An 11,768-nucleotide genomic window follows, 5' to 3' on the forward strand; every position below is an offset into this window, starting at 1 on the left:
ACACAGCTGATGTTTTATATGGAAAAAAAATGTACATGCGTGCAAGTGATATTATAGTCTCTGAACAAAACTGTTTAATTAGTCTTCTCTTTTGTCATTTTTCCATCTGTATAACTTTTTCTTAGTTACCACAAGAGCATAAGAGGGCTTCAGATTAATGCATTTAATAAGCATCTGATATTAAGCGATGGTTAAAACCTCTCAGCATGGTCTCCTCTATGTATGAAAGCACATCAAAAATCACAGCCCCACCTGCATATTTTTTGCTTTTTTACTAAGTGACAGCAGAAACTCACTCTTACTAATGTCTAAAGATGTGAGTTGCATTTAATCACCTTTCTTTACAGAAGTCTCATTGTGTGTTTTTCTCACTGGCTCATGTGGGATCAGCCTCAGACACAGGGCCGGCTCCATACTGTGAGACCCTCTGTCTCTCTAGCAGGTTGATCACACCAGCTGGAGTCCAGGACGGCAAAAAATATAAGAGGTTCACCCAGAGGGGTACTCTACATGAGCCACCCACGCCACTCTTTGCTCCTCTGCACACTACAGCTCTGTCACGTGCACTACCTGAGGAGGATCAGGAAGGCAACATCTGGATATGTTCTGCGGGCTGTAATTTTAGAAGGTCTCCAACACTCTTAATCCCCTCACAGTATGTTGTTTATTTTGGTCCTGTTCTCTGGTCAATAGCTGGATTTCTTAGAAGCAACCACCAGATTACTGGGACTGACACGGTGAGGTCCCAACCAGCAGAAAGAGATCTGGCTGGTATGGAAGCACTTATAGTATAGTGAGCACAGCTATCTTTCCCATAAAATGATAACAAGCATTCAAAAGGCATATTTGTCAAGGCAATTTCTGGCTGCTTCATGCAACATCATGAGCAGGTATTTTTTTCTGAGGTTGTTTTGCTTGCTGTCTAAGAAAAGCACTTGAACTCAGTGCAACATTACAATGCCCCAGTTTTTCCTGTGATTAAAATGTGGACGTCACAAGAAATTTCTTAAAGATTACTGTCACCGAAAAATAATTCACGCCCACTTCATGCAGGCTCTCATAGCTTGAATTCAAGTGTACTGAACACAGAAAAAGGCTGCTGAAGCACAGCAGAGACGGAGATCCCCATGTCATTCTAGAGAGCTGGAATAAAATCTGATTTCATTACACTTAAACTGTCATCTCTCTCTTTTTATCATTTAACTATGTTTATATTGGAGAGTTATTAGTGTTGCTATACAATCTGGGACAATAATGCTATCTGCCACCATTTTGACTAAGCAAACTGAACACATTAAACATACAGCAGGTTCAAAGTTGGGCTTCTGTATGCTAAGGTATGGCACACTATCCCTGTTGTCAACTTACGCCAGTTAACGATAAATCACATGCTGAAATCAGACAAAGGGAAGAGAGTGACACAGCCTTGAGTAAAAAGAGGCAAGTTGTTCACAAAGGTAGAAGGACAGACTTAAAAGGAAGAAAAAAGCAAAAGGGATAGAGAGGAAAAAGATGAGAAGAGGTCAAAAGGGCAGAGAGTGAGGAGAGAAAAAGGGAAGCAGCGTGGTCATATTTTACAGCTGACAGCAAGCGTGTGGTCTGGCAGGCACACCAGGAGTTAGTTTATTAGAGTCGTTTCTTTTACGAGGGGCTGTCCAACCTAAAAAAAAATGGGCAGGTTCAGACCAGTCATCTTTACCCACTGTCTTGACAAGGATATGGCTCCATAAAGTATCACACTGATTGCTTCCTCAAACTGTATAACCAATCCAAATGTAACCACAGATTCCCATATACACAAGAGCATTATATGAACAGATACCCATTAATCCTGATAAATGTGACGCTTACAATATATCACAAGACTGGCTGACACCTGTATGAGGGGTGTTGGGCTTCCGGCACATCTGAATGCAAAATGACAAGGAACAGGCAATCGACACCAGTGAGTCTCTAATGTGTTAATGAGGCTACAATTTCTCTGCATATTACATCAGACTAAGCTATAAATCTGTGGATATTTCAGCACCGTCTACTCCATGTGATGATTATTCTTGTGAACTTTACTTTTTTACATCGACAGTCAACAGCACAATCATAGAAAATTAAGAACAAATAAAGAAGCTTTTCATAAATTTTTACTACCATATTGGACTGTTAGCATTATCTACGCGTATTTGTTGATTCGTCTCACTCAGATTTAAGAACATGATTCTGCGGGAAACCACTATGTGAAATAAAAATATTCTAATCTCTTGGTTTTGTCTACCACCATTTTCATGCATGGAGGAAGAGGTTATTATAGCCTTATAGGTCTGATGCCTCATCATGACAGTGGCATAGGCACAAGAGCGTTCTGTCAAAGAACACAGTTATTTTCATTCAGAGATATTTCTTTAATATGCAGTCAGACATGCAGAGGATTACACTGGCACTAATGCTTTAGCCTTTGGTTTGTTTAGGGATTACTCTAAACCATTTAGTGAAATGGTGTGTGATCACTGCAGTGATATTGTCTTTTCAGCCCTAAGCTTCAAGCCAGTTAGTGCAGCAAAACCGTGTTTCTGTCACATCCTTTCACCCGCTGCCTAAGCTTAACTACGGCCTTTTAACAGTGACCACAGTCCTTGAATTGTCCAAGCAAAATATATTTGGTCTTATTTCCTGAGGATACAGTTCATCACAAATTTATTTCTGCAATGAATACATTCTTCATTCCCTATATTTCTCTGAATACAACAGGTATTGACAAATGGCCGTAGCCCCCTGATAAGAGTTTTTGCTTCCAAAGGACAATAATGCCCAACAACTTTGGTCTAATTATATGGTAGCCCACACTATTATCCTGAGGACAAGTACCCTTCAACACTTCTACACTTGAAGACTTAAGATGAGCAGTGTGGAAAAAAGATACTCTTAACTTTACAATTAAAAGTCTGCATCGTCTATCCTGGGCCTGCTCTCTGCTTCTTCCCCGACAGACTATATAATTACAGAACAGTACCAGGCTTACAAACATCAGGTCTGGTACCAGTAAGGATTCAGTCTCACCCACCGGCCACGGCAGTGTGACCTTCAAGCCCGGCTGTTGTTATTTTCCATAGAGGTCAGCAGCTAAGAATGTGAAGCATGCAGAGCGTGAAACATGCCTTTCTCTTCCCAACAACCCCCACCACTTTTTTGTAAATAATTTTTGCTGCTCCTCCTATACAGTGGCTGCATGTCTGTTTGCTTAGAATACATGTACCTTTTTAAGCATACTCTAAAGCAACCCCATCACCCTACATGTCTGTGTCTTGTTTTATGCTGTGCCTGTGCCATACTTTTAGCTTTCCTGTGGGTTTGCAGCCCACAGCCCTGCGAGCAAGATCACTAAATATGTCACCATAATGACGTTGGTCAGTGTTTTCAAAAACAGTAATCATTGGAGAGACCTGTGAAAAAAAACAGGAGAGCTATTTTAATCTGTTTTCCTGCAGGATGTCCTTGGACAGTATGTAGATTTTCGAACTGTTGAAATCATATTGATGGTCAGCCTAACCAGCGTGCCTAACCTTGTGGCATTTTGCTTAGTGTGTAATATGAATCTAAGGACTGCAAATAAACATGAATTATCAATTCAGTTATGATTAGAATTTTTTTCTTTTCTTTGTTCTGAAAAATAAACTTTTAAGCAGCTACTGTATATACTGATACAGTATAGACATTATATTGGCTGTATGCAGCATCTAACAGCAGGCTCCTGACTTCTATGGTGTATGAATATCATACATGGATCAGATTTCACAACATCCGTGGCAACAAAGCTACAAATTGAGGGCAAAAGTTAGTTATGTACAGAATATTACATGTACACAATTTAATGACTTTAATTTTAGCATTCTGTTCAGGTCCAAACAACAGAGACAACAGGACCAAAGTGAATACTTCACTTCGCTCCATGTCAGCTGGATGTGTACATAGGCAAATGTTTGCTAATGCGTAAGTCTGTAAGGCATAAAGCTTTTCTTGGGTTCTTCTGCCCACTAGAGGCTAAAAATGGATTAATGGAGCTTTAAAGTTATTAATGTCAACCTCTGCTTTACATCCTGGATGAAAAATGCTACCCTATGCTAATATAGATGCAAGGTCTTCACAGGTCCACTTAGCATCTATTGGTCCCGTCCAAATTATTTTAAAACAAATCTTGTCAGGGCAGGGTTTTGCTCTATTGCTCTGGGTTTCAGGTTTCTGATCACATGGTGTATGTTACTCGTGATAATACTTGTTTGTTTTAATAGCAGGAAAAAAAGTTGTAGGCAAGTGATCTGTCAAGTCCTGCGGCTAGTGCTGGTGTTCTCTATTTCAGTCCGCTCAGGTGGCCCTTGTTTTGGATCGGGTGTAGTTCTGCTCAGGCCATCTTCGGCCTGAAGTGGTCTGACTGTCACTAGGTCATTTTTGGATCGGTCTCCTTTTCTGAAACTTAATTTAGGCACATCCGGTTCAGGTAGGTTTTCCACAATTGTTGTTATGTTTGGACACCACTGGGTCTCAATGGTGGTACGAAACTTTTCTGATCTGATCTGATCTGATCTGATCTATTCATACGGTAACTACATACAGCCAGAGTGATCAATTCTGTCTTCGTCTGTCAACATCCATTTAAGTTGCCAACACTACTGCCCTTAAACAAGCAGCCACGCTAGCTGTTAGCAGGCTAGCTGTTATGCATAAAATTTTCTCTATTGCGTTCATCATGCACAGCAAAAAGCATGCAAGCATCCCACATGTCCACTGGGTTCCTGTTCATGCTTACAAATATTCATATTTTGCAACTGCAAACAAACAAAAACAGCATAAAGCAACAAAGCAAACTGGTCCACAATGCTGACCAATCAAGAATCAAAGATTATCCACCACCAACACTCCAGGCTGAACGTTTCTAATGTTGTGTATAACCAGAGAAAGAGTACAACAGATGATTGGTTTACAAGTAGACTGCTGTTACTTGAACCAGCAGGAGTAAATCCTGTCTGCTCTGGAGTGAAGACATCACACTGTCCTGTTGCTTCCTGTGTGTGGAAGTGTGTGCGTGTGTTTATTTCTGGACATGTAAGATGTCTGAACAAATGAACAAGAGAAAACAAGACATACCCTGAGAGAACCAGAACAGCTGAGTCTAATCCAAAGATGAACCACAGACCAGCCAACACATAAAATTCAACAAACACAACACACGCCCCCAACACGCGTATGCACACACACATACACAAATAACAGCCCATCTAACGTAACACTGTGCAAATGCTACAGTATTGTACACTTTTCTAAAGGGTATTACAGGAGTTTTACAAGAGGGTAAAAACTTTTAGATCGATCCCAGTTGAAACCAAACAAACTAAAGTAACTTCAGCACTTTGTGAGTAACTTACCCTTTTCCACACACGTCTGCTTGTTGTCAGTCCTTCATTCCAGCTAGACAAGTTTGTTCCTCAGATTTCTTTCGTCTCAAGATGGAGGCAGAAACTCTCCAAACACAATTCCTTTGCCCTGGGTTTCTGTTATTTTGAGTCTACCAGGTCCAGTTCTGCTTCTCTCCTGCTGACTGCTGCACAAGCTGCTAACATGACAGCACTGATAAACAACCAGTTGGAATGAGAGAGACCAGCGAGTCCTGAAACACAGGTGCATGCTGACTCCAAACGAATACAAACAGAGAGACGTAAAGACGGCTCAGAGGAGCACAGTATGAAACAGCTCCTTTGCCAGTGGTTCCCCTTATGTGGGACTCCAACCTTACTCCACCTCCCTCCTCCTCCTCCCTGCACCTCCCCTCCCTCCCTCCCAAACAGCTCCAAGACAGAACAGAAAAGGACTCAGAAGTTGCTGTTTCTTCAGCTCTCTTTCCTGTGAACTGTTCTAGGTACAATACAGAGGCACTTTCTTTTGCTTGCATTATTCACTGAACAAATCATGTATAAGAAAACTGAAATACAACAAATCTGTTTCTTCATCCACAGTACACAGAAAGCATAACATCTTTCAGTATACTTTCTTAACAGAATGACCAGAAGCACTGGTATAAACTACATTAGTATTTGCAGCTGTTCTAGAGATGATAAACCCATGACCAGGCCTTCAGCTATTCCTTACCAATATCTTTGTAGAGGCCAGTGGTACACCGCAAGAAGGGAAGTGAAATCACTGATGCTTTGCACGTTTACCTTTAAGTTATGCAGCATGATAAAATGATCTGATGTTGCTTTGATTACACAACAACTTTGTTTATTTGTTCCCATTCACAGCACACATTATATGCTCCTTCTGACTAATGTAGAGTTACAGTTATACAGACTTGAACTCTCAGAGATACCAGAGCATGATGACATCGTAGCTGTCACATAAAATTCCCTGACAAACAGCAGCCACTTTAAACTAAACCACTGATTTAACTGACACACAAAGAATTTACAAAACAACAAACAGTACGTCTGCTTCAGTGACTAGCATTACGTGAACCCAGCGCAGTAGGCAAGAATGCCTATCATAATAAAATATAAAAAGAGCAGGGCAAAGGGCAAAAGCAGGCCTCGACAGCCCCTGCTAGCTATCGCTTGCTTAATTTCTGAAAGACCACATAGTGTTTACAGGGATCAAAGCAGAACTTATTTCAAAAATCAAAAAAGTCAATCATTATCATTATTGTGACTATTCTCCAGTTGATCCAGAAATCCAGAGTCAAATAAGTGTGCCCTTAACAGTTTTGTTTAGTTAGTTATGTTGTACCTGACTGACAAGCATTTGTATTTGCTATTTGCTATTCCTGTTCTTGCTCTCTGAAGCCTGTTTAACCCATCTTGAGAATATGAAGTGGCCTCACAAACTCGTGACAGCCGTGTCAAAACCTGTTAGTGGTCGGGATGACTAGCTCTGTTGTTCAAAGGCAAGAGGCTTAATCTGTAATCACAAAAAGATCTCTTATATGAAATTATTTGAGGCAATTCCAGATATATATCGTATGAACATTTGACTGATATTCAATAGACCTGTCAGTCTTTCAAAAAAATCTACTTTGAATGAATGAGAACTATCACTTAATTCAACCAGCTTAGCCTAAACCCACACTGTCTTACGTTGTGAAATTTACATCTATTCAGTTTTACAACATTCATTTGTCCCGCTGCCTGAGTGACAAGCTAACAGGTGACTTTATTGTCATGGTAATGTCAATGTAACACTACACTACACAGGAGGCGTAGCATAAGAAGCAGTTGCAGCCGCAATGCTTCTACACAGGACGCATTCAAGCACAGTATTGACTGTAGGTCACCCACGTGTGGCAGCACTCAGAGCATGGCACACAATCACTACCATTACACGTGTTAATCATAGGAAAAGAGAATGAAATGTAAAAATACACATAAAACTGAGCTTCAATAAACACTGGACTGATAAACACCGCTGAAACACTGTCTCCATAGGCATGCATATCAGGTAGACGCTTTATTAAAAGTTGCCAAAAAGTCTGACATTCATTCGTGTTAGTGTCCTTCATTTTAAACTAACAGCAATCAAATACTTGATTTTATGATGTTGTGATAAACGTACTATACATTACCTGTCCAACTGAGCAGCGGATAGAAAAAGTAAGCAAGTGGCTGGTGGACATAGTGGAGCATCGAGCAACCTAAGAGTCATAAAATATATATTGGACTTGAATTCATCAGGTAGCAAGAAACATGACTCTCGGTTAATGCTAATGTTGTTCTGGTTCAGCTGGAAGTGTAAATAGACAACTGTTTGCAATTATAACCACCCTGTCAACTATATAAGGTGATAATATGTCAGTGTGTCTTTACAGCTTGTTGCACTGACCCCAGTTGGCGAAAAAGATTTAATGCAGACTTTCTCCCATGCCAGAACAGATTTGCGAGACATTGATTATTATTTAGATCGGCCTTTCCCAAACTTTGAGTCATAACCAAAATGGAGCCACTGACTGCCAGAGTAAAATGCATAACAATACTATGATATGCGAATTAACTTCCCCAATTAAAACAGAAAAGAGGGCTCTACATGCACGCATAGAACTACATCCAGTAACTACAATTTCTTTTTTGCTATGCTGGTCTGTTCACCTCAGTGAGTCAGTAATGAGAGCTTAAAAATTAACAAATTGGACAGCATCTCCAAGCAAAGCATTCTGAGCACTGGGGACAAATTCTGAAGAATTTTTCCCATGAAAATACGAGACTTTCAAGAGACAGGGTTTTGAGCGTGGAAAAGGAAGTCACTTGTGTATTTTTTTGTGCAGCATTTGAATCATTTGTTTTGTGTGTGTGTTATTCGGTGACTGGTGTGTTGCTAGCTAGCTAACATTACATGTCAGTGTTAGCCGATGCTGACGTTATCTTGCTTGCTGCAATCGACATTCCGACATTCTGTCCCCAACTCACAGGCTTGTCCCTCTATTAGGGCAGCAAGTGACAAGAGTCAGCGACGAGTGTGTTATGTGTGTATAAGTTAAATGTGTATGCATGGCCATGCCAGACAAATGTCAGAAATTCTGCTTCTGTGTGTGTGTGTGTGTGTGTGTGTGTGTGTGTGTGTGTGTGTGTGTGTGCATGTGTGTGTGACAGAGAGAGAGACAAATGTAGTGGTGACAAGTGAGAGTGGTAATTTTTTAGGATAATATCTTCATTATTATAGTATGTCTGTATGCAATCAGATATCTAAAAGTGACAAAGTTTTAAGCAAGATTTAGGGAAAAAATCATACCTGTGGAGTAACGAGTAGTAAAATGGGCTCTAAATACAAGTCTTGGACAATCTCTGACCCAAATCTCAAATCACAGTAATATTTGTGTTTTCAGACGTCATACTAATACTGCAAGACTCATATGATAGAAAATGCAGAGGAAGTAAAAGCCAATGACAGCTCCTGTTACCTTTGCGTGGGTTTGTTATTTAATTACAAACTTGGCAGCGTGGCTGTATCTTTAAAATAAATGGAGGCGTATTTACATTTCTAGTGTGGATAAAAGGCAAACAGAGATGAAATATGATAGAATACACATTAGTGAATGAAGGTTTTGAGAGCAAAAATGTAAAAGCTTTGAGAAAATGTACCTTGTACCTCAATAAATTTGTATTAGTATTATAAATGTACTTATATTTTATATGTCCAAATATTTTTTGGACACATAAAAAATCTATTTATTTGAAGCCAGACTATTAAAAGAGAAATTGCAATCTCATGATTTCTTTAGTAATTGTACAACAAGTAATTTAGTAAGTAATTTAACATTACTATGCCTAAAGGATAATATGATCCTGCTGATACTATGGACACTTGCCAACAAAAAGTATCAAATCTAACACATTAAAACTCAAATTAAATTTAAAACAAGTTGTTCATTAACTTATACACACACACACACACACACACACACACACACACACACACACACACACACACACACACACACACACAATCTCAAAGTGTTAAACTACAAAGGTGAGTGGGCGCATCACAGATCACCTACCTGCTGCCTGCAGGGATGTTGGTCTCACTGCCCTCTGACCCCTGCAGGGAAATACAAGGATTAAGTGTAGACCTACATAACCAGTAAGAACCGAACTTGTTTTGCTATTTTATGAAAATTAAATCTTGTAAAGTCTTGTAAATGTTTCATTGGGATTAGTCAGTGGTAATCAGTTGAGTTTATAATGATGATCAAAAATAATAATTGTAATGATCATTTTTTGATGGTTTCACATTAACAAATATGCTGTACCTACCATGGGGTCTTTTTAAAAACAAAAACAAAACAATGCTTTGTCATTCCTTCCGAGTCGTCTCACTCCTTATCAGGTTGAATGAAGAGGCAAATCACAGGGTCTTAAATACAACACTGAAACTCAAGTCTATTGAAATATTTCACCCTCAAAATTTAAATTTGAATGACTATTGGTCTCATTGCATATGATAAAGAACCACATGGAAAAGTTTAGAAACTGCTGTACCATTGTTCACGTTTATAGTTCACTATAGAGGACAGCTTCTGTTATTGGTCATCAAACAGCGCCATCTAGTGTTTGTCTCACATTTAGTCTGTATGAACTTGAACCGCATGTATGAGACAGCTATTTTAGAAATTCACAGAAATTATATCGCAGCAGCCCTGATGCCAATTTATCAAAGACATTATTTGTTTAGTCATCACTTATTCCTTTTTCTGTGTTTAGAAACACATGTTCTAATGTAGTTACTAATATGATGTCAAAATATCTTGAGATGACTTTCATTGTGTGCACAGTGCTAATAAGTTACAATAACAGAGAACATAAGGACTTCGTCATAATTTCTGAATGATAGTGGTGCCTCATACATTCACAACAGACTATCATATTTCTTTTTAAACTAGCAAGTCTATCCGGACAGCAAGGCCCAGGAGAGATTCTGCTTTTACTGCTGCCATTCAGCAAAGTGCACCAACTGTAAGTCAATACTGGTAGTGGGGTAATCACATTCAGACATGAAATGTTTTAGGAAATATAATGAGGGTGGTTAAACTTGAAATAATTGTAAGATCAGCACTGTCTATGTGTTAACCACAGTGATTTTGATCCACATGTTCACAAGATTAGGACAATTACACACAATTGTGTGCATGTAATATTTACATTTTCTACCACCATATTTGTATTAAATAATCCAAACCTACACCAATCAATGTGTGGTGTGGATTCATCTCCTCCAGCGTGTTAGCTTGAAATGCTCCTCCTCTGTAGCTTTAATGCTAACAGCGGTTAAGTTACAGGTGCTTCTAAGACCTGTAATATCTTAAAAGGGCCAGGCTCTGCATTAACGCTGACATTACTGTAGTGAGGTTAGTGTTTGTTTGGTAGATGCTTCCACAGATAAAATTAACAAGAAGTTTACATTTTTAGCAGAGTACAAACACATTACATGAACAAACACAAAATGCCTCACCTGAGATAGCAGCGGACAAAGCTAGGTGGCTAGCTGACTGACTTTTAGCTAGAAACCGTTAGCTAACTCACTCTCATACTTATCTGAACATTTATGGCAAAAACTAAGGCGTCATATAATATTCACAACTCTTCTCTATACTTCTCGAAATATTTGAAGCTTATTAAAAGTAAAAAAAAATACTCTACTTCAGGGCCCAAACTGTCCGAAAGTGCTTTTTCTTAAAGGGACAGTCCTTTCCGGGTGGTGCGCAAATGGATTAGTGACATTATATAAAAAAAATAAAATAAAATAAAATAGAATAAAATAAAATAAAATAAAATAAAAAGCTGACCAAAAGAGTCTTAACAAAAACAAACAAAAAAAAATTAAAAAGAAAGAAAAAGAATATACAAATTTTAAATAACTAAATTCCTTAACTGTACAGAATTCTCAAATCCAATAGTCATTTTAGGGTGGACTTTTTTTTGCCATGTCATAGCAGGTGCACAGCACAGGTGTGTTTAATACCATTAATGATTGCCATGTTCCATTCCAGGCAGGTGCTGCTGCTGTGCATCAAGGTTCACTGGATAAGTATAATCATTATTTACTGTGATGAATACTGCAACAGCTGCACAGTAAAGTGAAAACTTAGTCAATATAGTATATTTGGGAGGTGTGTTTTCTCACTTTAGTCAACAGTTTGCTGTAAATGGCAGCAAGAAGTAATGTTTTACAGAACACACGGCACAGGCTTATATGTATAAGCCTTCATAACTCCACAACTTTGCTTTATTCATTTTTGAGAGTAT

Source organism: Chaetodon trifascialis, chromosome 16, assembly GCF_039877785.1.
Source record: "Chaetodon trifascialis isolate fChaTrf1 chromosome 16, fChaTrf1.hap1, whole genome shotgun sequence".
In the NCBI taxonomy this organism is placed as follows: domain Eukaryota; kingdom Metazoa; phylum Chordata; class Actinopteri; order Chaetodontiformes; family Chaetodontidae; genus Chaetodon; species Chaetodon trifascialis.